General features: G+C 48.9%; 1 protein-coding gene across 2 annotated transcripts in view; it reads left to right on the top strand.

Annotated features, from left to right (window-relative positions):
- The first annotated feature begins 747 nt into the window (after positions 1 to 747).
- The window catches only part of CDK18 (cyclin dependent kinase 18), a 69,349-nt gene continuing 43,083 nt past the window's right edge, over positions 748 to 27,013 (top strand). For both annotated transcript variants that reach the window (XM_074936374.1, XM_074936372.1), the window contains exon 1: positions 748 to 1,079. The gene's annotated coding sequence lies outside the window, so the exon portion shown is untranslated. The remainder of the gene's footprint in view (positions 1,080 to 27,013) is intronic.

Here is a 27,013-nt window from a genome sequence, read left to right as displayed (position 1 = left end):
TTAGAGCAACCTCCAGGGCTTCCCTGGTTTGTGCCCCTTAAGGCAGCTGGGAATAGCCAGGGTGATGGCCATATTTCCCTCCCCCCAAAGAAATGCTCTTGCCTCTTTGCCAGGAACTCCTGTGGGAGGCAGCATAAAGCCAGCTGCTCTTTCTGGGGTTTCCCCACTATGCTGGAAGAATTCTGCAGGGGGCCCTGCTGAGGGAAAGAGGAGCATGTCCAGCTAGCCTGGGATGAAAGCACCCCTACCCCAGGGGGAGAGGGTTTTGTGTGTGGACAGCCCCCTAGTAAGAGCCTGAGTAAACTTTGCAGTGAAGACATACCAGGTGTTTGGGTGAGTGGGAAGCGGGATCAGAGGCCAGATTTGTTTTCCGAATGAGCAGGAGCAAGTGGCTGTTGCCATCCAGAAGTACACTGTGCACCCCACCCATCTCACTCCTTGACAGAACAAGAAGTAGTGGTCTCAGTGGGGGAGGTTTAGGTTGGATATTAGGAAAAACTTTTTCACTAGGAGGGTGGTGAAGCACTGGAATGGGCTACCGAGGGAGGTGATGGAATCACCTTCCTTTGAGGTTTTTATGGTCAGGCTTGACAAAGCCCTGGCTGGGATGATTTAGTTGGGGATTGGTCCTGCTTTGAGCAGGGGGTTGGACTAGATGACCTCCTGAGGTCCCTTCCAACCCTGATCTTCTATGATTCTATGATCCTTGTAAGCCTGGGACAGCTGGTGAAAAGACATCAGAGCCCAAGCCAAGCAGGGCGTGCTACACCCCCAGGATTGGCAGTTGCCCGGCAGGGATAGCTTTGGGGAGGAGCCAGTGTCACACATGAAATACTCCAGCCCTACTGAGAGGATTTCTCTCTCTCTCTCTCTCCTCCCTTTGCTCAGTGCCTCTTGCAGCCCCAGCCTCAGGTTGCTGCGGGAAGACTCTTTCCTTACCTTTTCTGGGAGTGAAGTGCCCAGGGCAGACGAGACCGGCTGGTGCAGGGGCAAGATCGGAGACGGGAGAGACTTGGGGAAGCAAAAGTGGACTTGATTTGAAAAAAAGAAAGAAGGAGAGTCTCCTCTTTCTCCAGCGGGTAAGTACTGGCTCTTCCCCTTGTGCGGTTACATTTCACCAACATTGCAATGTAAACAGAGCAAAGGTATGACAGAGTTGGGTTTGCTTTTAAAGGAGCAGTCCCCCTTTTATATCCCTCTGGCTTCCCAGCACAGCTTCTTCTTCGGGGATTATTGATCTCTTGGTGGCATGCTGTACTTTGTGGGAGGGTAGTTGGGGCCGGGGGTGGGAGATCTGAAACGGAGGCAGATCAGCTTTATGCCAAATGTAGCAGCAGGATATTCTGGTCTCCTCCTCGGCAGAAGAGATTCCTGTGTGTGTTTTGGTTTTGGTGCGGGGCATTGAGGAAGCCTTGTTCCCCCTCCCCTCCATCACTCCTTTCTCCAAAACCCTGAGGAGTTTGCTTGCAGGGCACGATATTGGCCCGTCTTTGAAGGAAGCCGGCCAGCTGGGAGAGGAAGGGGAAATCTGTTGCCTCCAGAATGAAACTTTGCCAGGCTGCTGTCAGGAGGAGATGACACTGAAGTCTCGGTGTGACATCTGTTCACGTGCTGAGGCTGGGTTATTCTCCCTGCGTGTGTGAATTCCCCTCACGCTGCACTTTTTGTGGCTGCCAGTGTCCTTTGCATCTTGCTGTAGCTCTGGCACATTCCCTGGTATGTGGGGAAGTTGACCCCTAAGTGTTGCTTCCTTCAGCTCCCTCATCATCACCGCCGGTGGGGAGCAGTTACCTAGACCAGGTGGTTAATGCCTGCAACCCAAATCCCTGCCATGCCAAGACTAGAATTGGTGCCAGTGATGCTTTAACTAGCTGGCCCTTCCCTATATGCAAACAAACCAGAATGAGTGGTGCTGACGGATTGGCACAATGGTGGCATTAACTCCGAAAGGGAAGAAACATCGGCCTCCAGCCTAAGGCTCCGGCATTGTGTGTGTGTCTGTGAGGGGGTGGGGATGGCACTCTGCACAGGCAGGAGGCAAAGGGTTAATGGAATGGGAGTGGGCTTGGTTCAAGCTGAGAAGTGGTGCCTATGAATGGAGCCCTGGCTGCTGCAGGGTAACCAGTGGTTCTGGTGCAGTTAGGCCGCTGGACATTTCCAGTGGCAATGTAGTTTGGGCAGAGCGGAAAAACAAACCACAGACTGAATGTGGGATCAATGCGAAATGGGGCTGCTTTCCATCCTCAGGTGGCTGTGAAGAGGCTCCTGAGAGGCCACCAAAGAACTCCAGTTAGCTTGAAAACAGTTACCCGCTGCAAACGCCAGATATTTAGACTCTCTAATAATAATTGGCACTTTCCACTCTTAGCTCTCTAAGCACGTTTACAAGCTGGGTAAGTAGCATCATTCCCTGAGTACAGGGAAGTGAGGCACATAGGAAGTGACATGTCCAAGGGCTTGCAACAAGTAAGTGGCAGAGCTGGGAACAGATCCCAGCTCTCCTGACCCCTAAGCTGAGGCTCTGTCCACTAGGCCATACCTGCCTCCCTGTGCATGACTAGAGATCAGAACCATCCCCTCTCCAGACAGGTCGTTCTGCCAACTGGCACAGTGAAGGCCTCTTTGGCACTGCTCCCGTCTGCGTGCTGGAGGGTTTTGCCAGTGTGGGGGAGAGGGGTGGTGCTGCTAGCTAGGGTGGTGTGCCAGCTCGCCTGGCCAGTAAGGGAGAAGTACTTTCCAGGGTCTGCTGCCCCTTGATGGAGGGGTTTAGAGATTTCACAGACATGCCTCCACTGACCAACTCGTTGTCACATAGAGGGTTTATCTTCTGCGCTAGCAACTGTAGGCTTGTGTTAGCCTACACACCCAGGAGTGCCACATTGCCTCCTCCCCAGCTCCAACATCACAGGCCCAGTGACAGGTGAGGAGGGAACTGGATGGGTCTCTAGACATCTTACTTCACAAAGAGCCTTTCAGACACTAAAGCCAACCCCACAGAGGCATGTGAGGGGTGGGGGATGGGACAGCATATGGGAAGGATCAGAGAGTAACAGGATCAACTTGGGCATAGGGAAATGTAGGCACCATATCAGGGGAATTTCCTCGGGGTGAAATCAGACAGTGGAATAATCTCCCCAGCGAAGGCTGGAAGTCCCCTCATTAGAAAAGATAGGAAGGTCTTGTGACTAAAGAACAGGAGTTCACCAATCTGGAGTCTATTCTTGGCTCTGCCACAGATTCCCCATGGGACCTTTGGTCACTCACTTAACCTCTGTTCCTCAGTGTCTCCATCTGTGAAATGTGACCTTGCATCACTCCATGAGGTTTGCTCAATTGGGTCTGCACTGAGCATTGAGATGCTGGCATGGAAGGTGCTTTGGAAGCACAGAGTATTATTTTTAGTGTTGTATTTTTTGTGACGGCCACTGTCACTAATTGGCCACTTTTTGTAGGTCCCTTCAATGGATGAAGTGCGTAGTTATTGTGTGTCTTGTTCAGACATTATGGGTGACGACAGTGCAGTAGCCATGCACCCTGGCTTCTGAGTTGGCTGTTTTAAATCTGGCTAATGTATTCCAGATGTATTTATGATGGCAATGGTTAGACTCCCTCTGAGAAGGGGCCATATTGTGTCAAGCACATACCCACAGTGAGAGAGTCCTTGCCTGAAGTTGTTTACAGTCTAAATAGACAAGAGAAGGATTATTAGCCCTATTTTATGGATGGAGGAACAGAGATGAGGTGATTTGCCCAGGGTCACTCAGGGAGTCTGTGGCAGAGCTGAGAATTAAACCCGATCTCCTGAATCCCAGACAATCCTTCCACTTTCTGTGTCACATGCAGAGCCCTGGCCACCTGCTGAAAACAAAAGTTATAGGTTTATATGCACATGTGACACTGGGTGGACTGCAATCACTTTACAGACCTCCTGTTTGCACTAAAGTTATCAGGCTGCAGCACACGTCTGAGTCCATCAGTCCCCACTCTGGCCTTCTGGAGACAGATGAATCATTCATTACAAACCCTGAAACACTCTCCTGGCTTCATTACACACCTGAAACTTGGGGCAGGTTGTCTGAGAAAATCTCTAAGTGACCAAATAATCGTTTGAGCTTCCATGGCGCTGTATGTACAACAGCATCCTCACAACCTCCCTTTGAGGAAGGTTGCCATTTCACAGATGAGGAACCTGAGATATGGAAGCGAAGTGGAATTGATGGTAGAGCAAGAGCCCTGGGCACCTGACTCCCAGCCCTGGGCTCAGTCCTCCAGGCCACACAGAACTCTCAAAAGGGTCTGAAACGCAGTTTTGCTCTGAGTTACTGGTGCATCAGCTCCGCCCCCTGCCAAAAGTCAGCCCAAACCCTGCAAACTGACGTTGCCTTGATTTGCATCCAAGCATCTCTCATGTTTAATAGGCATCTAATTTTGGAGGTCACTTGGCTCCTTTCAGCAAATGGAATCCAGGCGGGGATCTGCCCATTGAATTTGTCTTCTTATCCCTTCCTGATTAACTCACTGCTGCTGGAAAAGAAACAGAAAACAAAACACCACCTGTTGGTTGCTGCAGATGCAAAGGCCCGGATTGCAATCTTGCAGGCAGTTAGCTCTGCAGAGACAATCTCTTACCAAATACAGCATCCCGGTCACGCTCTTTCATTTCCAATCAAGGTTCCTTTTAAGGTAGCATTTTCCCTACAGCAAAAGTTGCTCCTCTGATATCGAGTTGCTTAGCCGCCCACACCACTGGCCTGCCACCCTTGCTGGAACAGAAGCTGGAGTGAAAATTACTTTCAGACAGCTGTGAAAAGCGACCAAGCTTTAGTCTGTAAAGTAAATCTACACTGATGCCTCCTTGCTGCTGAGGTCTCTGCTGTCTCTCGTTTTTTTTTTTTCCTCTCTCCTTCTTTTGTGCAGTCCAGTCTTGTAGATTTTCTGGTCACAATTTGAGATCCGTATTCTGCTATCTTCTGCATTCTCTAGCTGTTTTTAGAGACCAGCTCAGACGCAGATATGCAAGTGCTCAGCAACCACACTCAGGGCCAGATTGTCTAAAGAACTCAGCTCCCTCTCAGGCACCTAAGCAAGCACCAGATTTTCTGAAGTGCTCCGCACCCAGCTGCACCCATTGGGACACTTCTGTGTCCAGATTTTCAAAAGAACCCAGCACTCAACGCACACCCAATGTGCTGAATGCTCCTGCACCCGTTTGATAGGTGCTCGAAAGGCAGCTGAGCTCTCTTGAAAGTTCCGGCCTCTGGGCACCGTGCATAGTGGTCCACATCTTCTAACAAGGGGCTAGTGCTTTTGGCTGCACGATTCCTAGAGAGCAGGCATGGTCCAGTGGTTCAGGCACTAGCCTAGGACTTGGGTTCAAGTCCCTGCTTCACCACAGTCTGCCTGTGTTACCTTGAGTACATCCCTGAGCCTTTCTGTGCCGGCTCCCTTCTGTACAGTGGGAATGGTAGCACTTCCCTACCTCACAGGGCTGTTGTGAGGATAAATACCTTTAAAGGACAGTGTGATGTCCAGATGCTGTAGAAAAAATGGGGACGTATTAGTACCTAGAATAGTGAGAGACACTCTCTTTAGGGGCTGGTTTTCAGAGTGTGGGTGCTCAGCACGTCCTGAAGATCAAGCCCCTTTAAAGTATCTCAGGTTGTGCACCAGCAATTGAGACAGCCCAAATCAGGAATCACTTTGGAGTTTTAAAACGCTTAGCTCGCCACTGCTTAGAGGGACAACATGGTGGTAGGCAATATAGTAGTCCTACGGAGTCTAGGCAAGAGAGACACTGACTACCCTCTTCTGAAACTGTCACACGACTGTCTTTACCTGCTGCTCTGAGCGATACGTTTGTGCGTCACTTCCATCTACCCATTTCCCAACCTCCGACGCCTCCAGGGGGCAGCGAATGTTTTATTTGTAAAATCTAATATGAGGAGTGATAATTAGGAAAAAATAAAACAGCCCTGCAGCAGTTTGTACGTATCTTTGTCACCTGCCCTCTTCATAACTGCATCTTGCATGGGCTATTTATAGGGCTCCCTGAGCCAGCTGGCTCTAAGGCAGGTAGGTGCTTGTGACCGAGGCATGGGTCGTATACTTTCAGATGAGCAAAGGTGTCTCTCCTGAACAATTAGCTGGCGGCAAGCTGGGGTGGGAATCTAACCTGCCGTGCACTGTCTGTCTCGGCGGATCCTGCTGGCGCACATTAAAAGTTCCTTAATGGGCTTTAATCTACTCCTGTTTCAAAGAGGACTAGAGCAAAGCCTGTTAACAAACCCGTCAGCAGGGTCCACATGGACAGTCAGTGTGCAGCATGCTAGTGAAGGGTAGATTCTCACTCCAGCTTGCGGGGAACTAAGGCCAGGTCTACACTGTCAACTTACATCAGTATAACTACAACGCTATGGGGTGTGAAAAAGCCTCGCTCCTGAGCTACGCAGCTATCCCGACCTAACCCCCGGTGTAAACAGGCTTCTCCCATCGACATAGCTACCACCTTTCGTGGAGCTGGATTAACTGAAGCTGCAGCATTTTAAGTGTAGACCTGCCCTAAATGTTTGTGTAGAGAAGCCAGTATGTCGAGTGGCAGAAAACGAATTGTAAGGCAGGTGCAGGGGAAGACACATGCCGTGCTCTAGGCATCAGGGGAGAGGCGCTATAGAAAAACCCTTTAGACTAGAGCGATTGGATTGGTTAGATTAGATAACGGGGGTTGTGGTTGGTAGAGAGGAAGGATCAATGTAGCAATCATGCTCTGAATGCCAACAGCAAGTGTCAGGTTATCACAGCACAACTGAAATGGCTTAAGGAGCAATGGTATTGCCAGAGACGGTTTAATAGTAACATTGCAGCTGCAATCAAATCATTTGGTTCCTGAATCTGCCCTGCCTTTCCAGCTATGCTAATGGGGAAATGCCCGGTGGTTCAGACTTTCATTTGACGGAAGCAGCTGGTTGGGTGAGAGAAATCACCACTCTGATCCTAGGAAACAAGAGGGTCAGCATGGGATAGCGGATAGTGCACTGAACTGGGAGGGAGCCAGGAGATCTGGACTCTAGTCTAGGTTCTGCTACTGACCAGCCAAGAGACCTTGGGTCTGTCACTTCACCACTCTGCACGTCTTCTTCCTCTTTGTGTGTCTCGCCTAATTTGTTTGTAAGCTCTTTGAAGCAGGGACAATCGCTCACTGAGTGCGTGTGCAATGCCTTGCATAATGGGGCCTTGATCTTGGTTGGGGCATGTAGGCGTTAATGTAATATTAATAACAATATTTTTAAAAATGAGTGCTCTTTGATGTAACATTGTCAGCATGGACTGCTGGCCACCTCTGCCCAGCATTTCGGGAACACACAGGATTGCCAGAGCAGGAGTATCACTGCTGTTGATGCACAAAGAAAGAAGTAAACAGGATGAAGTGATGTTAATTTCAAAAATGTGTGTGGAGGGTGAGGGCAGAGATTCTGCACGAGCCACATAAAGAATGGCCTTGCTAATGGAGATACTTAATTAGTAATAATTAGTGAGTACCTTCCAAACATTAACTCTCAAAACACCCTTGAGCTATGTATTATTATCCCTATTTTACAGATGGGTAAACCGAGGCTCAGAGCGGCTAAAAGCTCCCTTGTGCACAGTGACCTATTCCTGTTTCAAAATGAGTCATTGACAGAGCTGGGCATGGAACCCGGGCATCCTGGCTCCCAGCTCCTGATGTGACACTTGTCAGTTTATTATTTTCCTGCTTTTAGAAGAGCAAGCTGGGGTGAGAGTCAAATAAATCAATCAATGAAATTAACCTGGAAAAACAAAGCAGGTGGCTGTTAGTGTCTCTTTAATTCCGCTGTTTTTTTAGCTGCAGGGCAGTGGGTTCCCTTGGGAAATAGAAGATGCTGTTACCAGCAGCAACATCCTTGTATAACTAATGACAGCAGTGGGGTGCTGGGGCTCATGGGAGAGGTGGGGATTCTTTCCATTGCTCAGTGATGAGATTTTTTTTAGGAGACTAAGGGAATTAGGGCCAGGTTTGTCAAGGAATTTAGGTGCCTAACTCTTATTGAGTTCAGTGGGAGTTAGGTGCTTGAATACCTTTAAAAATCTGGCTCTGAGTCCCTTGGAGTGAAGATTCAGTTCATGCAGCGTGTTTCCAGTCAGGATGTCTTTGGCTGGAGACTAGGCACCCGGCTGGTGCCAAAGAAACACATTGCTCTGTGTTTTTAGGTGGTGGTCTCGGGCATAACATGGGTGGAGTGGCCCAAGGAGGAATTATCTCTGGAAGGGTTAAGATCAGCCTTGGAGATGTTCACAGTCAAACAAGCTCCCATTATAGATTCTCTCCTGCCTGGTAAATGTTCCTCCAGCCACCACACTGAATATTCAGAGCCTGGCTTCCGATTGAAACGTGTTTAAATTGGCCGAAGGTCAAGAGTGCGTTTTCAGTGCACAGAACCTCTGGAGGAAAATTAATTTATTCTGCAAGACTGGGCGTCTGGGAAGAAATACCCGGTCATGTTCTGTTCTAGTCTGTTCTGTTCTAGTGTCTATACCATGCCCATCATCGTGGTCTCTAAGCATCATCCAGAGGTGCATTAAGTAACATAACTGGCATCAGACACATGTGGTTCTCTCTTTCTCCTTTTCATCTCCCCTGGGGCAAGAATAATGTGAGATTTTTTTAATTATTATTCAGTGTCTGCCATGCTATGTTTATCATTGAGGGCGATGTTCATCCTGCGCGTTGGATGATCTCAGATCTCTCTCTTAAGCCCTCGGGTTCTGTGAGTTTAGCATTCTCAGCGAGGTAGCTTAGGGCACTACCATGCTATATCGGCTCATTTTCACACCCCTGAGCGACGTAAGTTACATCGACTTAAGCGGTAGTGTAGACCACCCCTTGGCCTTACCTGATTTCCATGCCCTTCTTTTGGGGAAAGAAAAAAAATCTTGAGGGTACAGCTGCTCCAAATGGTTTAGGGCAGTTGTTCTCAAACTGTAATCCACGGACCGTGGTTTGTAGATTGCTGCATGGGTTTGGCTCTCCTTTTTTCCCCCCACTGCTAAATAGTATTAATAGTTAGCTTAAAAAGTATCGGAGTATGTTGTTTTCCATGAGTTACTCTGGCAATTGCTGTAGCTGCCACGGGGAAGTTTGTGATCCTGAATAGGAAGGAGGGATGAAGGGGGGTGATCTCCCACTTCTCGGCCTCTTGTCTTCTGTTCAGATGTATTGATGGGACTGGTCACACAGTCAACCCCCGATAACGTCCCTTCCACAGTCCCAGAGCCTGAACTTCCTCTCACAGCTCTCGTGTGCTGCTAACACCTCTCTGTGAAGCCTGAAACAAACAGCTGGCATTTGAAATTCCTAACAAATTCTTCTAGTTTTGGGGCTGGAGTAAAGTGTGTGTGTTGGGGAGGGGGGAGGAATTTGGTCTGTTTCCCCAGCAGACCTGAGAGCAGCAATTATTGGGGTATTTTTTAAATTGAATTTCTGAATCCACAAGAATTGAATTTCTGGGCTGATCTTAAATTCCGCAGCCTTAAAACAGATTTAAATATGTGATTCCTGCAAAACAGGGAAAAATTCCAACATCCCTGTTTATTTGTGTTATTTATTGTGAATTAAATAATAATTGAAAAAGACGTCTCCCCAAAGCTCTAAGCTCTCTGACACACCATTAACAATCACAGCAGCATTAAAATGAGCCATTCCAAGATACATAGCTGTATTTCCACCTGAAACGTCAGCTTTAACCCTGCCTTTGTACCATCTAGTGTGTCGTGGATTGCTCAGTGGCCAGGTATATGTTGGAAAGTATCATTTGATTAATGGCAGGTGATAGGGAGCTGTGGTGTGGCCAGTGCTGCTGATCTTCATTGAGACAGCTCACAAAGGGGCCAGATTTTCAAAGGTATTTAGGTACCCAACTTCCATGGATTTCAGTGGAAGTTGTAGCCTTTCTGAACCTAGCTGAATACTTTAAAAAATCTAGCCCTCAGTGCTTTATTTCAAAATACAGAGGTAGGAATCTCTTCCCACCAATGCAGTATAACCACCTAGTGGGAGAAAGCCAGTACTCTTACAAACGGAATAGGAAAGGCAGTGAGGGGTGTTGGTCCAGATCCTCAGCTGGAGTCAATGGATCTATGCTGACGTACGCCGGTGAGAGAGCTGGCCCTTTGAGACTGTGAACAGAGCAGAATGTAACCACTCCACTGGAATTTGATGGAAGGACCTGGGGTACCTGTGCCATCACGCAACAAACACTGCAGGCTGGTACTGTGGGTCTCGTGTCAGGATCATCAGCCTCATCAGTGACCTCGTTGAGCATATAAATAAATAATTCTGGCAGGATTCATTCAAAGGGTGGATCAGGATCTGAAGTCAGGACTCCTGGAGTCTATTCCTGGCCCTGCCATGGACTGGCTGCGTGACCTCGGACAAGTCGCATCACCTGCCTGTGTTTCCAGTTCCCCATCTGTGTGCTGGGGATAATACTTACCTCTCTCACCGCGGGGCTGCAGCTTTATCGATGTCAGTAGAACAGCTGGAGATCCTCAAGTGAAAGGCGCTGTAGAAGGGCTATTATTAAAGGGATCGGCTGGCTGGGCACAGTAACCTTTCCCTGCATAATGTCCTTCACTCTTCAAGCTGAAAGGGTAAATTCACATGCAAAGGAACAGCAGCAAAGTGTTTTCTGGGGAAGTTTCCACCCACCCTGAGACATTTAATGCTCCTATTGCTACAGAAATACCCTAGAAGCAACCAGCTCATAATTATCTCCGAATCATTACGTGGTAATTGCATAAATGGCCGATTCCTGCTCCTGACCTCTTAGGAATCTGCCCTGCCCTTAGCACAGACAGAATCTTTTGTCTAGTCCCAGTATCAAATGGTTGCTTTACATGGCCTTTCCGATAATTACAGAACCCTCCAAATCCTGTAGAGAGAAGGAACACATCTCCACTTATCCGCGATTGTTAAATAAGGGGAGTGGGCCCAGTTCTCAGTTGGTGCAAACCGGTGTAGTTCCACTGAAGACCACGCACCGACGAACGACAATCCCTCCCCCAAAGGTCTTGCAGTTTGAACAGACATGACAGAACAAGGCTGGGAGCAAGGAGTGTCATTATCTCCGTTCTGCAAATGGGAACCGAAGCACAGAGAGATTAAATGACTTGCCCAAGGTGACACAGAAAGTATATAGCAGAGTGAGAAATTGGACCCAGTCTGTTCTATTCAGCTTCTTATATTTTGCCCATCACAGTGGAGTCTGGCCTGCTGTGTTGTCTGCCAGCCACTTAGAATGGACATAGCAAATCAGCTTATTCCCCATTCCTGTGACTGGACTTCTTTAGACGTTATTTTTAATGTTCATGAAAGGTTCCGGTTTGACCACACCGCAGAATGAAGCCTTGTTAGTCCAGTCCATGGTAACAGGCACCGCCTGGGTGGGTGACTACGAAACAGCTCTGTAATGTAGCCCTGCCAATGTTCCCTAAGCCCTGCACTCTGGAGACCACATCTAGGGGAGAGGTCGCCACCTCTGCTGCCCTCTGTATTTGTCTCTACAATAAATGCATTGATAATTTTTCAGTGCATTCAGCCCTGGTGGTAGGTGGTAAATGAACAGCCCCGGTGACTCAAAGCCTCTGTTTACCCAGAAAGCAGGTTCAGCACAGGTATGCATCCCCCCAGCACTGCCACACCCGAGTGTCTCCAGCACCACCCTGGAGGGACCTCCCTTCTCCACGGGAGCGTGGTTCACCCTCCACGGACCGTTTGGACCCCAGTCTCTCTGCTGAGCCTGGACACATGTCCACAGAAACTGGAGTAAAACCATAAACTTCATGCTGCATAGGCCACTAAGCAGCCATTAGACAGTCAGTGCCACTGAGCATCTGCAGCATGGTATCCCAATGTCACCCAGTCCCCCTTTTTAGGGGGTGCATTGTAAAATTCTGTCCAGTGCGGAGGTAGATTCTGCAGGGCTAAGTCTAACTTTCGGCTCATGTTGTCTGAGCCAGAAATCTCCCAGGGATTCCTCCGACTGCTCTGGGAAGAGGAGCCACTGTACTTATTATTTCTTTATTGTGAAGCGAAAAAGACGAGACAGAGATAAACTCTGTGACGAAGGCCTGAGGAGGAGGATGACGGCAGTGCAGAGTTACACCAGGCCTTCTGAAAAACTTAGAATGGAGATCGTTTAATCCCTGCCCTTGAGCCAGGAGGGAGAGCGGAGACACAGCAAATTAAAGCTGGAAGGCTGAGTTCTGAGAGACCTACAGCTCTGAAGACATTCTTCAGGTCATATGCCTCTGCTCTGCACAGAGACTGCAGAGACTCTCCTTGGAAGGGTCTCAAAGGGCCACAGGTGAGTCTGATGGATACCTGAGCTGGCTTGCATTGTACTGTATGAGGTTTAAGACAAGAATTTAAACTGTGTGCGCGCGTTTATGTATGTATTTACACCATGCCACCTTTCAGGAGCTTTTTGGCCAGGACTCTGGTTTCTTAGGTCTTTTCCAAAAGACCGTGTTAAATGCAGATAATGCCTCTACTTCCCAGTGACATCCAGTCTCCCAGGTAAACCAATCCCTCACCCAAGGATTGCCCCACACCCTGTTTCTCGCATGCCCCTCCCCTTTATCAGTAAATCTCCAGCCCCTCTTTCCCCCCTCCCCCCCAGCAAGAACAATGACCGCACTTTCCCTGCTAGGATGAGAATTCCTGGTACCATCAACAGCCCTGATGGTTGCACCATTTCTAAAGAGCTGTGATTGTGGCATTTCAAAGGCTTTGACTGCACAAGCAAGTCCTTTGTATTGAATTGCTGTCAGACAAATCCAAGGTGCTATTCTGCCAGGAAGGAAGGAGTCAAAGAAGATAGCAAACAAAGCCCCTTTGACTTCAGTTTTCCAGCAGAGGGGCTAGGAGAAAGGGATCCCTGGGAGTCATTTTAAGTCCATGAAAACAGAATACGGTGTCTAAGGGAGAGGGAATGATTTCATAAATTCAAATTAACAGTATGTGTTCGAGTTAAGCACGTAATCCATCCCAATCCCCTCTTATTAGCGGTTAATTGTATAATTAGTGGCACTGTGATAATGGTGTGGTGAGTGCAGCTAACTCCCATGTGCACAGCCGACTTGATGGCTTTCAAACCAGAAGGGAGTGCGGTGTAGTGGTTAGAGCAGATCACTTAGGATACGCTTGCTGAGTGAACTTGGGCCAGTCAGATTGGTGTAATACTCACCTGTCTTTCAGGGATTTTGTGAGGCACAAAGATGACCTGCAAAGGAACATTTAAAATTGCCATTTTCTGCTTCTTGAGGTACAAAGACATCCTTCGAGTTGTCTTTTACCTGCTGAGTTTTTAGGGTTTTGGGAATGCCCAGTCTGGTCTTCACTGGTTTTGCTGGAGGACCTCTTGTGAGTCTCAGATGTTTATTGTGAGCGCTCATTCCCGGACTGAAAGGTTGTGCAGTCTTTACCACAGACATATTCTTTCCAAAGTGTCCATCAGCCACTGGAATTCAATAGGTGTTAACCAAAACAAGGACATTTTAAACAATGTGGCAGAAAATCTCTTCTCTGACTTGCTCATCTTTGTCATCTTGACAGTGTGAATTCGCAGTTACGGCAGTTCTCCAGTCATCCATAGAGCCTCCTAGTATATACCAGACCTGAATAAGTTCAACCAAAAGATGAGAGAGCGCATGGAAAAATCTTTTAGGACACAAGCCTTTCAGGCCATCTTTATAAAGAAGCAAAAAAGAGGGCATCAAGCCCAGTCATCCCTTTCCACCACAGCTCTCCTTGGGATGCTCAGGGCAGCGTTAGCTCTGTCAGCATTTGTGGTATCAGTGACTGTGCACTCAAGTCACAAACTGAAACCACCAGGATGTTGTCCTCATTTATTGTTTGTATTACAGTGGGGCCTAGAGGCTGTAACCATGCTGGGGGCCTCATTGTGGGAGGCTCTATGCATATACATAGTCCTTGCCCTGGAGAGCCTAAAAGACAAAGGATGGGATAGGGGAAACATCTCCATTCTACAGATGAGGAATAGACTCCCCTAAGGAGTCCGTGACAGAGCCAGAAATCAGGCCCAGATCTCCGGAGTCCCAGGCAACTGCCTTACCCCCCTGACCATCCTTCCTTCCTGGAGCTGGTGTCAAATTCTTTCCCACTGATCTGCCATTCAGATTCCTTATAGCACCTCATCATCCTACCTTGCCTTGTAGGCTCCTCTAGCAGATCTCTCTCTCCTTCCCTCTGTGTGGATCTCATGCTGAGCTCCGTTATTGTCCCCACTTTCCAAGGGCTCAGGCATAAATGCTTTTAACTTGTCCAGGGCACCAGAGCTGTGGCTGCATGCTGAAAAGATGGGGACCCGTGTGGGAGACTGAACTACTAGACAGGTTTCAGAGTAGCAGCCGTGTTCGTCTGTATCCGCTACCAGGTTGCAACAAAGGAGCTGATAACTTCAAAGAGAGGAGGGGGCTGGGAGGGAAAAGTGTGCGTGGCCAGGATTGAACTGGGCTGCAAAAGGGATAGAGTCTGAATACATCGGAAAGGGGGTTTCTTTTCCATAGAACCACCCCTGTTTTGTCTACCACTCTAATAAGCAGCACAGCTGCTTTGAGGCAGGTTTACTGTGTAAGGGAGAGGGCCCTGTACCGCCACAGTTGCCTGGTAGCGAACTTGCAACGCTGTTCCATCCTGTCGCGTGGATGGGGTATCCGTACCCTGTGCTGCAGCCTTGAATAGTGAAAGAGCCGTGGCATGGTCCAGAGTCCTGGATCTTGTCTACTTTTTAAGGGGGAACAGCATTTTTAACCAAACTGTGTGTTATAACTGGGTCCCCCAAGTGTAGAGGGGCCCGCAGGGTGGCCCTCCATTTGGAGGCTGGAGGAGGTTTCCCGACGGCTAAACGGATGTTGGTGCTTTGTGCGCTCACAGCCCATTTTGGTGGGGTTTTCTTTATTCTTCCAGGCATGGTAGAGCAGGATCCGCTAACAGAGCATGCTGCCTGGGAATGGTTTATTCCGGGTATATCATTATCATTTGTGTAGGGTATTAACAGAAGGCAGATAACCAGCTGGCGTTTACATTCCAGCAGGGAGCTGCTGGGTGAGCCTCTCTGGCTGTTACACGTCCTCCTGTTCGCATTCCACTCCTAAGGAGGATTGCATTGCCGGTGAAAGGTTCCAGACAGACAGCCCCATGCGTAGAACAGCTACAGCGTGGACAGCTGCAGGGCAAGCTTCCCTGCCCGTATACCTCAATCCTGACCCGGAAGATGGGCGAGGTCACCTCTAGGCATCACAGGTTCATTCAGTCTCTGGGGCCTATTCCGTTCTTGCGAAGAGAAGAGTTGGAGATGCATGTGTTGGGGATGGGGGTAGGTTGCCATGTTGTTGGCAACTTGGGCATTTGTCCGCTGAACTGCAGCCCACAAAACTCATTGCACAAAGGGCTGCCTTGCATCTGCCAGATCACCGTTGAGCTGGGCCAGATTTGAACCAGGAGCGAGAGACCCTGGGCTAGCACCTCAGCTGGTATAAATTGACATAGCACCGGTCAAAGTCAAAGTCAGGGAGGAAGCTAGCCTGGCTGAGGATCTGGCTCTTACCCTTTTTTTTTTTAAAAGTACCTCTTGGTGTTTGGTTTTGCAACACCTCTTCCCGGCCTATAGCCAAAACGACGTCTGTTCATGCAGTTGATCAGCCTCTGGCCCCTTGCAAGGCCAAAATTCTTTGTGCATGAGAAGGTGCATGGGGAGGAAAGCTTAGTAATGTTGGTAGCCGGTAGAAAGGCATCCAAGAGTATTTGGCTTCCTGCAATAGATGGGGAAAGGTCACTAGCTTGGCAGAGCGCTGCGGAGGCTGGGTGACATCTGAAAGCGGGGAGGCGAAACTGACACACAAAGGAGCTCCTTGGAACCAGTTATGACAGTGGGCACATACAAGGCGTATGACCCGAGCCAAGGTAAGCACTGCCAAAGGCTGCCAGACCTGTGGAATGTCCACTGGCTGAGGGCAAATGAGAACACATAGAGTTCATCCGAGGAAGCTGTTTATTTTGCAGCAATCATGTTTTGAACAGCCTGGCATCAAGGTAACAAATCTGAGCTCTTGCCAAGCTTGCAGCCTCGAAACAATCACCTTATCACAGGGGGATCCCAGGCAGCTGCCTCTCGGCCTAGGAGGCTTTTATTTCCCTCGTTGCCTTCCTTTTTTTACAGGACTTTAATAGACATAAGCTCCCTGTTGTCTGACGGCTGGGAGTGCATCCTCAAGCAGTCTCCCCTATCGCAAGCCAGCAGCAGTTCCCCCGTCTCCTGCTGCCCATCAGCACAGGTGCAGCAAAAGGGAGATTGCACAAGCAGGGCAAAATACCTGCTGCACGCCTTGGAATGTAGCTTTATTAGCAAAGTCTGAAAGATCCCACCAAGATGATTTCAGATAAGGCCACTTAGAGGCCCACTCTTATCTAAACATTGACATACGGTTACGGCAGTCATTATTTGGATAGGGAACTGCAGGCTTATACAGTCTGTCAGAGGTCTATTCCAATGCCTGAGCAGCGGGTTGGCTGTATAGACTTGTTGGCATCAGGCTGGGAGTCAGGAGACTTGGCTTCAATTCCCGACTCTGCCACAGACTCCCCCTATGACCTTGGGCAAGTCACTTAATGTCTCTCTCTCTGTGCCTCAGTTCCCATCTGTCGAATGGAGATAAAAACATTATCTTTGGTCTGCCTTTTCTGTTTAGACTGCAAGCTCTGTGGGGCAGGGACCGTCTCTCACAGCACTTAGAGTAACAGGGCCCCAAATCTCAGTTGTGGCCCTCAGGCGCTCTTGCAATGATACGATTAATAATAGCTTTGGGAGGCAGGAGCTGCTGGGTCTAATCCCAGCTCTGACTCCCCGTGCGATGAGACTGAATTTCAGAGCCTCATCGTTCACGTACCGGGAAGCCAGCCTCCCCCTCACTGGAACGCCACAGCCTGCTCCATGGGAGTTCCGAATCCACGCGCCTCGTGATCTCTGGTGGCCTCACTGAGAAGTGTATGGTGACAGTGACCTCTTCCTGCTCACACACCTGCGTTTTGGAGGCTGCCCCTGCATGGCACTATCCTTGTGTTCTTGCACTCTCACCCGAAGGACTGCAGGCTGTTCGTTCCACCCTGAGACCTTCACCTGTGGCTCGTCTGTGGCTCTTGCATCATGAAGCACTTGGAAGCAGGTTTCCCGTTCAGACTTCGAATGGCTGTCTTTCAGCTCAGGGCTGGCAGTGGAGGGCTCTGACTCTCTCTTCCCACCCCCCTGCCCCGGCTCTGACTCCCTCTCCCCTCAGCTTTGCCAGAGAAATATTTTGGTCTACGAATTGCTGTTTTCTTCCCTTCCCCCTGCCTGTTGGCGTCTTTGTTTCCAGACATCTTCCCCACAGGTACTTTCCAAACGTTCGGCTGCAGGTTTACATGCGTGGGATGGTCCGGATTTTAACTGTGCCCCTTTGACTTTGTATAGCATCTGGGTAATGTTATGTTGTTCCAGAAAGGTAATATGTCTCCCTACACACACGCATGCATGCACCCAGAGGTGGGATGGGCAGCAGCTAAGCAACTGGGCTAGGAATTGAGAGAGCTGGATGCTGTTCCCAATTCTGCCTCTGTATTGCTCTGCCTCTTTAGGCTAGTCACTTAGGGCCAGATTTTTAAAGGCATTCAGGCTCATAAAGATGCAGATACACTGAACTCCTATTGAAATTAATGGGAGTTTGGCACTTAGGTGCTTCTGAAAATCCCGCTAGGCACCCATCTGCATCTTTAAGCGCTTAAATGCCTTTAAAAATGTAGTCCTTAACTTCTCTGTGCCTCTGTGTGTGGGGCCCTGGTTCCTTACTGGGGGCACTAAGCATTATTGCAATACAACTAATCATGTGTCTTGAGATCGACAGATAAGGATTATGAAGTTATTGTTTTTATTACTGGGGGGCTGCCAAACTTAATGATTGTTTGTGCTGTGCTTTGAGATCCTTGGAGGAAGAGGGTTGAATTGTTGCACTGATTCCCATGCAGCTTTCAGACATCTTCAAGCCACTGCATTTCCTCCACTGCTAAGCAAAACACACGTGCACACACACACACACAGCCAACCCAGGATGGGTGCACAACTGGTTTAAGGTTAAATGCCAGATTAGCTCAATCCTTGGCAAGGAGGCAGAATTGTGGTATTTGCTTATTCGCTTGCCATCATGTGACTCCCGGAGCTTTAAATAAAACAGATTTCAAACCCCGATGCAAAGCATTTTAATGCCTGATTCTACACAGTACTGCTGCCCCAGCACATGGCCTCAGACAGAAACCTAGTCAGTACCGCTTCTGTAAATTGTCCTGAAGGGGGGAAAATAGGTCAGGAACTGTGTCTTCTTTCATTAGTTTCTTCTTGTGCTGCTGCAGAAAGATCTGGCTGAGTTCTTGGGGCTGGTTTTTAGACTCAGATCAGCCCTGAGGAGGCCTGTCTCCTAGGTCTGAGCTGTAGTCTGGAGGGGATTTTAGTCTTGTGCATATCTATTTGGATTGAACCTCTCCTACTCCGCCCCCATTTCCTGAGAGTGGTGTGCAAGATGATGGCGTTTCAGGTAATCTGATAAGTGCTGACCTGGCATGGCAGTCTCACGGGAGAGATGAATAGCTTCGAAATCCAGGTATTAGAGTTTTGTGGAGTATAAACTGGCAGAGTTTCAGCCCCTTTCATAGGGGGCTAGGATCAAAATGTGATGCTGTTTGGAAAGGTCCACTCCAGTCTCAAAGATGCAGAGAGCGTACTAGCCCGTTGTGCTGCTGGGGGGTTTGTTTGGGGTTTATAAAATTTATAGCTGTTTATTGGGGGGAACCCTTTACTGTGCCCTACAAATGTTCTGTTCCATACCATGCATATTAAGGGAGGGGTGTGGAAATTGATCCTGAAGTATCAGGCTTCCTGATCTCGTGGGAATGGGAAACTGGTAACTCCAGCAGGACCTGCGGGGACGACAGAGCTTTACATCCCTGGGGCTCAAGGCACCTTACAAAGGATTCTGTCTCCTAAATGCCCGGGATTCTGACATCCAAGGATCACAAAGTACTTTACAAACACCAGCTCCCACAGTCCCTCTGTACAGCAGGTTTGTCTTGTCGGTCACCATCTTACTGAAGGGGAAAACTGAGGTGGCAAGAGAGGCTAAAGTGACTTGCTCAAGGCCACAAGCAAGTCAGTGGCAGCAGCATCCTGACACCCAGTCCTGTGCCTTCATAAGAATGGCCATACTGGGTCATATTCTGTCTTTTGATAGTGGCCAATGCCAGGTGCTTCGGAAGGAATTAACAGAACAGGTGGTCATGAAGTGATCTATCGCCCATTCCAACTTCTGGCAAACAGGCTAGGAACGCTTCAGAGCATGGTTTTGCATCGCTGCCCATCCTTTCTCCATAAAACCGTGCAACAGAACAAGCTCTTTTAAAGAAGAGTAACATTAGTGCAATGCTGCCCACATTGATTGTTGCTGAGGTCTCCCGCATGTCTGCATCCATTGATCCGGCCAGTGGGTGAGGGTCGGGGGAGGGAGCTCCAGGCAAGATCTTTGATTCTGTGCCACTTCTTGCAACAGGTAGAGGTTTGCCTTGGTATGCCTGGCATAATTCCTTCTCTTGCTGCTGCTGTCGTGTACCAGTTGTCTGCCCACTCCTTTCCTCTACACCAGAGGTGGCTGCATTTTAGTGGCAGGTGAAAATAGATCATGCCTGAATACTGATCTGTGAGATACAAGATCTCTGTCTCCTTACATGCATCCCACTAGTAATGGTTTTAATATGAGAAACGACAGATATTTCATCCCCAGTGTGCTGGTTGTTTCAGAATAAGCTGATCCCAGCTGGGATGCAGTCTCAGCCCCGCATGGTGTCTTAATGGTCACGCACAGTTAATTAGCTGGATGTAGAGCTGCTCAGACTCTGCTGTGCTAGATGGCTCTCCTAGCCTTCCACAGCAGCAGCTGCCTACCGACTGCTTTCCTGCTAGCCAGGGCCAGCCGAAAGGTCCCTTAATCGGCTTGCGAATCTATGGCGACGGTCTCGTGCGTGCTGGGGGCAGAATACAAAGGCTGGGATGTAATCGGGTGACAGGATCAGGGTACAGGGATCACCGCTGGGTAGAGCCCAGAGAGGATTAGGTTTGTGGACAGTAACTACCAAAGCTGTTTGTGTGTGTAAATCGTACTCCCCACCCCCCCAGGAACGTGCTGCATTTACATAGGGCTTACTGTCACTCAGTGGCCCCAAAGCCCCTCACAGACTTTGGAATATGTTTTAGGGTTTTTCAGGTTGCGAGGCACTATGGAAATGGCAGGTTGTTGTCATTATGAGTCAATATGGGTCTTGGATCGGTGTAACACTGAACTTTGGGTTTCTGTGTGTATGGGCCCCTGATTCTGTCCTTCTCTGTGTCCCATTATCACTGGTGTTATTTGTATTATTGTAGCACTTTGAGGACCCAGCTTTGATCAGGACCTCATTGTGTCAGGTCCTGTCCATACAGGTAGTAAGAGACAATCCTTGCCCTAAAGAGCTTGCAAACGAAATAGACAAAGGGTGGGAGGGAAACTGAGTCACAGAGCTGAGAAGAGACTTGCCAAAGGTCACTCTGCAGGTCAGTGACAGAGCCAGGTCACTCAGTGGTTGACTCCTGCCCCCCTAGAAGTCAGTAGCAAAACTCCTCTTGACTTCCATGGGGCCAAGATTTCACCTCAGGTCTCCTGAGTCACAGTCGAGTGCTATATCTGCTCAACTATGCTGCCACCACCACGATAGCTAAGAGCTCAAGACCCATCTACTTAATGGCAGCAAATTAAACTTGTAATTTAAACAGTTCCAAGAAATAAATGAATACAAAACCGAATGCACTTGTTGGGACCTTGGATGAGATCGGTATGTTCACCATAGCTGAGATTCTCATATTATTATAAGCCCATTCTGGGCCAGATCATCAGCTGGTGAGAAACGACAGGGCTCTGTTGGTTTGAAAGGGGCTATGCTGACTTCCGTCAGCTGAGACTCTGACCCAATAATCCCCTGAAAATAAGGAGCGTGCCAGGGACACGCTGACACAACCACCTTCGCTACTGCTCATCAAGAGCCCTGGTAGACTAGCAGACAATATGGGTATTGAATAGGCTACAGCCACTGGTGTGCGACAGGACCGTCTGTACTGGGCAAACGGGCTATTAATGGCCTATTGTCCAGCTGGCCAAACACGAGATACAGTCTCTCAGGTTAACCCTAGCCAAAGAATAAGCTCCTAGTGGTTTTTGGTTGCCGAAATAATGACTATCATTTTAGTGCCTTCACTCAGAGCCATCAAGCATTGCAAGGCTGTGACAGAGGGCCCTAGTGTGAAGTGCTGACTACACCGCCCGGGGCTGCTGGCCATAGAGAGACAGAGATACAAAGGAAATACAAGCCCCCTTTGTGTGATCCTGTTACTGGGCTCATTGTCAGGACTTAGGGGAACTGGGATGGAACTGCCTATCCAGCAAAACAGCTCTCCTGCCCGTGTGCAGCAGTGTGCCAAGTGCAGGTTATGGCAGCCGGAGGCTGGACCTGGAGGAAGCTTTCCGTAAAGCTTGCCTGGTGAGGCCTGGCAAGGTCTCTGTGGGTGCTTTGGACACCGGGTTTGGATATGGCTTCCGTCGCTTTGGTTTGCGTGCATCACCATCTGTGCTTCACCAGGACCCCACTGGGTTACCTCGTTGTCTTCATGGGTCCCGTGAATGAGGATTGTTGTCGGGGGGTTGAGCACAGGCGTGGGATCGAAACCTCAGTGCGCGAGGTGCTGTACGTGCGCAGAGCGACTGAGAGTCCCCGCCCCACCGAGCTGACAATCAAAAGAAAGACAGACGAAAGATGGGAGAAGGGAAGCTTTATCCTTCCTGGTTTACAGATGGGGAAACTGAGGCACAGCGAGAGTAAGTAAGAGGTGGGAACTGAACCCACCACTTCCTCTCTAACCAGGGCCTGGGGATGTGGAAGCTCAGGGAGTTCTCTGTGCCAGAAATGGGCTGAAGACCATTGCAAATGTGCTGCTGTTGCTGAAGCCAATGTGAGGGAAAAACTGCAGCCCAGGAAGTTGAGTCAGTTCCTCAAGGAGCGAAGTTCTTCTTTCAAGCAAGTGATTGATGCAAACAACCTGCCCTGGGATCAGGGCTCCTGCTCTTTGCTGCGGGACTCCCGTAGATTAATAGGAGTTGATTGCACGCCCCTCCTTGCAGGAGCATGATCTCCTGGCAGGGGTCTTTGTTTCCTGCGTAGGAGTGAAATGTCAGGCAAAGCTCAGCAGCAGGAGAACTGCATGTCAGGCAGGGCCATGGCCTTGTTCTCTCCCCTCATCACTCACGCTTCCTGGAGAGCAATCGGCACAGACAGCTGCATGGGAAGGCAAGGCGGGGTGGGGGAGCTTCCTAGGTCTCCAGCGGGGCTGGATTGAATGAGTTTCCTGTGAGTAAACAGGGTCATTAGGAACCGGGGGGGGGGGGGGGGGGGATTTTAGCCAAGAGGATGAGACCCTTAGATCTCTGTTGATCGGGTGCTACCGAATCTGTTGTGGAAATAGCTGTGCAGTGTGCCTGCCTCATCACCGGTGGGCAGGCTTAGTAATAAAGGCCCAGGGCCGGTGGCTTACATGGCGTGAGCTGGCTGAATGATAATGCCTATTTCTGACCTAGAGCATTTCATCAGTAGCTCTCAAAGTGCTTCACAATCGTTTACCGTGTTTATCCGCACCGCGCCCCCATGAGGTAGGGCAGGGCTCTTAGCCCTCGTTTTTATAGATGGGGACCTGAGACACAGAGAGGCCAAGTGGCTTGGCCAAGGTCACACAGTAATTGCACGGCAGTAGCTGGGAATTGCACCTGGGTCTCCACATCCTAAGCCAGTGCCCTAACCACTGTTAACTTTTACCACTCAAGAAGGAGATCTTGGAGTCATTGTGGAGAGTTCTCTGAAAACATCCACTCCACCTGCAGCGGCAGGTCAAAAAAGCAAACAGAATGTTGGGAATCATTAAGAAAGGGATAAATAAGAACACAGCAAATATCATCTTGCCTCCCTAGAAATCCATGGTACACCCACATCTAGAATACTGCATGCAGATGTGGTCGCCCCATCTCCAAAAAGATATATTGGAATTGGAAAAGGTTCAGAAAAGGGCAACAAAAATGATTAAAGGTATGGAACAGCTTCCATATGAGGAGAGATTAATAAGACTGGAACTTTTCAGCTTGGAAAAGAAACGACTAAGGGGGGATATCATAGAGGTCTAGAAAATCATGACTGCTGTGGAGAAAGTAAATAAGTGTTATTTACTCCTTCTCATAACACAAGAATGGTCACCAAATGAAATCAATAGGCAGCAGGTTTAAAACAAACAAAAGGAAGTATTTTTTCACACAACACACAGTCAACCTGTGGAACTCCTTGCCAGAGGATGTTGTGAAGGCCAAGACTGTAGTTCTGAAAAGAACTAGATAAGTTCATGGAGGATAGGTCCACCAATGGCTATTAGCCAGGATGGGCGGGGATGGTGTCCCTAGCCTCTGTTCGCCTGACAGGGGATGGATCACTTGATAATTACCTGTTCTGTTCATTCCCTCTGGGGCACCTGGCATTGGCCCCTGTCGGAAGACAGGATACTGGGCTAGATGGACCTTTGGTCTGGTGCAGTTCGGCTGTTCTTATGGACCATCCTTCCCCTCCATTTTCTGCGTAAGGTGGGACATGAACTGGTGTTGGCAGAGTCAGGTTCCAAGGACCACTGCTTATCTTCCAGAGCAACCTCCCAGGCTGTTGACGGGGATGTGCCACCTTGTGGATAGGCCCCAGACTTGAGATTCCCATGTGTTTGGATGAGTCACTGTGAAATCCCCATGCACACTTAGTTTTCATCGAAGGATGTTCTGGTTATTTCAATCCCATCTGCTAACTAGATCTAATCTCCCTTCTGCTCCCATTCCTCTAGCCACACCCACTTCCTCCACTGCACTCCCTCATGATTCACCCCATCTGCTAGTGCAACACGGCAGGCTAGTGGTAGCTTTCAAAGTGACCCTTGATCTGAGCAACCTCAGCTTTGAAAAAGTTCAAGTCCTGGCTTAGTCTCTTTCACTGAGTGCATGGCAGTGCTCTGGGTTCCCACTCACGTCTGGGTGCTGTTCCCAATTTCCTGCTGCCCTGCATCATGGGCAGTCATTTACACCAGTGCCCATGGGTGTAAAACTCTACCATGTTTTCACACTCACTTTGCACTGATGTTCATGACCAGCTGTAATGTAGTCAATGTTCTAGGGCCTAGGCTCGTCTCTTCCTCTATACCCGATCCTGGAAGTTATGTTCAAGGAATGTGCTTGCTGTCTGTCCCTAGGGTTGGATTCCTGAGGGCATGAGGAATGGCATGGCCAATGGAGGGACCACAGCTCTTCAATATGAGCCCTCCTGCTCAGAAACTGCCTGCCTCTATCAATCTAAACTAATCTCTCCAGGCATTTGATCGTGCTTGTCGCTGTAGTTTCTGAGCATGTTATTGGAATGTTATTAGAATACTGTGTAAGATGCATCTGTTCAACCTGGCTTTTTAGCCAGCAGGAGATGTACCGTTGGCTGGGGGAAGAAGGGGCTTGTTAATTTGGCAGATTTATTGTCGGTATGGGTGGGGGTGAAAGGCAGGAAGTGGTGCAGTTTGTGGTCATGGGTTGAAATTCGGTGCCGCCCCTCATGGAGCCAAAGGGATTTGCAGTCTTTGCTCCCTCAGGATTCTCAGCCACCCCAGGGAGTCAAAATCACCACCAGCATAAATTAGAGCAGCCACAGGGGCGTTCTAATTTATCTCAGCCTCCCAAGAACGTCCCAGAGACTCTGCAGTGGTATGTGCCAACTCCTCCCCCATCCCCATCCTGGCAGACCTCCTGTAAGGGGCCCAGTGTAGGGCTGTGCTGGGGGAATTCAGAGCGGTGCCTGCTCAGAAGGAATTCTCCCCTAACCCTTTGCGTTACAATGCCAAAGTGAGGGATAGGGGCTGGGACAAGGGATGGAATCTGTCCCACAATGGGTATGCGACACCCTCTGCAGCTGCTTCTCAGCAAGGATAGAACCCTAAACCTCCAGCACCAAGGCACAGGCCTCTCCTACTTGAGCTTAAAGAGTAACTGCAACAGCTAGTAGCAGTAGTAGGCTGTTATCCGGTGTATTGTCCAGTCATTAGAAGAGGACACCACACACTTATCCCATGTGTTACATCGATTAGCTTTTGTTCAGTTTGATGCCCATGTCTCCATAGGGATAGGCACCTAATCAACCAGTGCCTTGATTCATTATTTACTTAGCCCTGAAAGCGCATGCGGTCCTGTACAGTGGGCATGTTTGCCAAGCAAATAAGAACCTCCGCTCTGAAAAGTCTCCAACACCAACAATAACGAGTCAATGCTACCTAATAACTGTGAGCATAAAAACTAAATACTGAACCACAAGGCTTGCTGGAATGGAAAGGGGACAGTTGCGCATAGTGATGGCAAGTTACTTTTTGGCAGTCCTCTGGAATATCTGTCTCTTGAATTCCACAGCAATACGTCAGAGAGTTTTTCTGGGTTGAATACAAGAGAGATTCATCTGGCTAATTACAGCCCAACTGTCTGCTGAAATAGTTTACTGTGAAATATTGAGCAGAGGTATTGCTCATGCATCTACTGTAGCTTTAGTAAGCAGTTAAGTATCTTGTCATCAGTCCATGTAATTAGCGTTCTTGCCTGGATTTAGATTTGGATTCTGTCGACAGTTTTATCCAAGTATTTTCTATTTGACTGTTACAGTAAATGCAGATCATTCACATCACTCGTTTTAATCCCGATTTCTTAGCCGCATTCCTGTGAGAGTGATTTTTCATTTTGTCTGCTGGGGCCTAAGTTTCCCATTGCCATTTCAGTGGGATTCTTCACTTCCTGTCCTAAAGTGCTGTGTGATACTAATCAGCTGACTCTTTCCATCCCAGGGGTGGCTGCCTTTCAGTGGTGGTTGTCATAATTCACTTTGTCCTTTGGGATCCTTTGAGCTCAAAGGCATAATAATTGTAATAATATAATACCTAGCTCTTGTATAGCACTTTTCATCAGTAGACCTCAGGATACTTTACAAAGGAGAGGAGTCATTATCATCTCCATTTTTCACAGTTGGGGAAACTGAGGCACAGGGAGCGACGTTACTTGCCCAAGGTCACCAAGCCAGTCCATGGCAGAGCTGGAAATAGAGCCCAGGTCTTCCAAGTCCCAGTCCAGTGCTTTACCCACTAGACCACACTGCCAGCCCCTGTAAAAGAGTTGTATGAACCCATTGCCCACTTGGTATTCTTGTTTTGCTTCTGTAGAGGTGGCATTGAAAGGTCTAAAGTGCACTGACAGAGCCAATACACGCTTCTATTTCCTCTCGCAGCAGCAGCCAAAAGTCATTTAATACAAGACAAGGCCACTAGCAGTCATTATTTTGAAATCCATTCTGTGGGAGACTGGGCTCTCTTGGCTCATTAATGGGGTCTGCTCCTTGTAGTTACACCAGTGTATGCCACATCTCAGAAGAAACCCAAACAAAATTACCCTCTCCCCAATCCAAGAGACCACAGATGCTATCGCCTTCAGTGACGTTGCCAGTCATCTGCAGGTTACCAGGGGCCAGCTGAGAATGCAACCCCAGTGACTTCTTCATCAGCTGATTCCAAAAATCCTTTGTCACTTCTGCTGGGTGAGGAACACCCACAGCCACGGTGCCCTTAGGCTAGTCTGTCTTCTTCAGTGGTTCTATTTTCCCCATAGCAATAGTTCCTTCCAGCTACTCAGCGCTTGAACCTGGTGCTCCCAAAGGTTTGAGGGAGTGTCTCCTCTCCACCTTCTTGATCAAAGCAGTGAGGAGAGGGTCTGATGCAAG

The sequence above is a fragment of the Natator depressus genome, chromosome 21 (genome assembly GCF_965152275.1).
Source record: "Natator depressus isolate rNatDep1 chromosome 21, rNatDep2.hap1, whole genome shotgun sequence".
In the NCBI taxonomy this organism is placed as follows: Eukaryota; Metazoa; Chordata; order Testudines; family Cheloniidae; genus Natator; species Natator depressus.
This window is presented reverse-complemented; position numbering and strand designations above follow the sequence as displayed.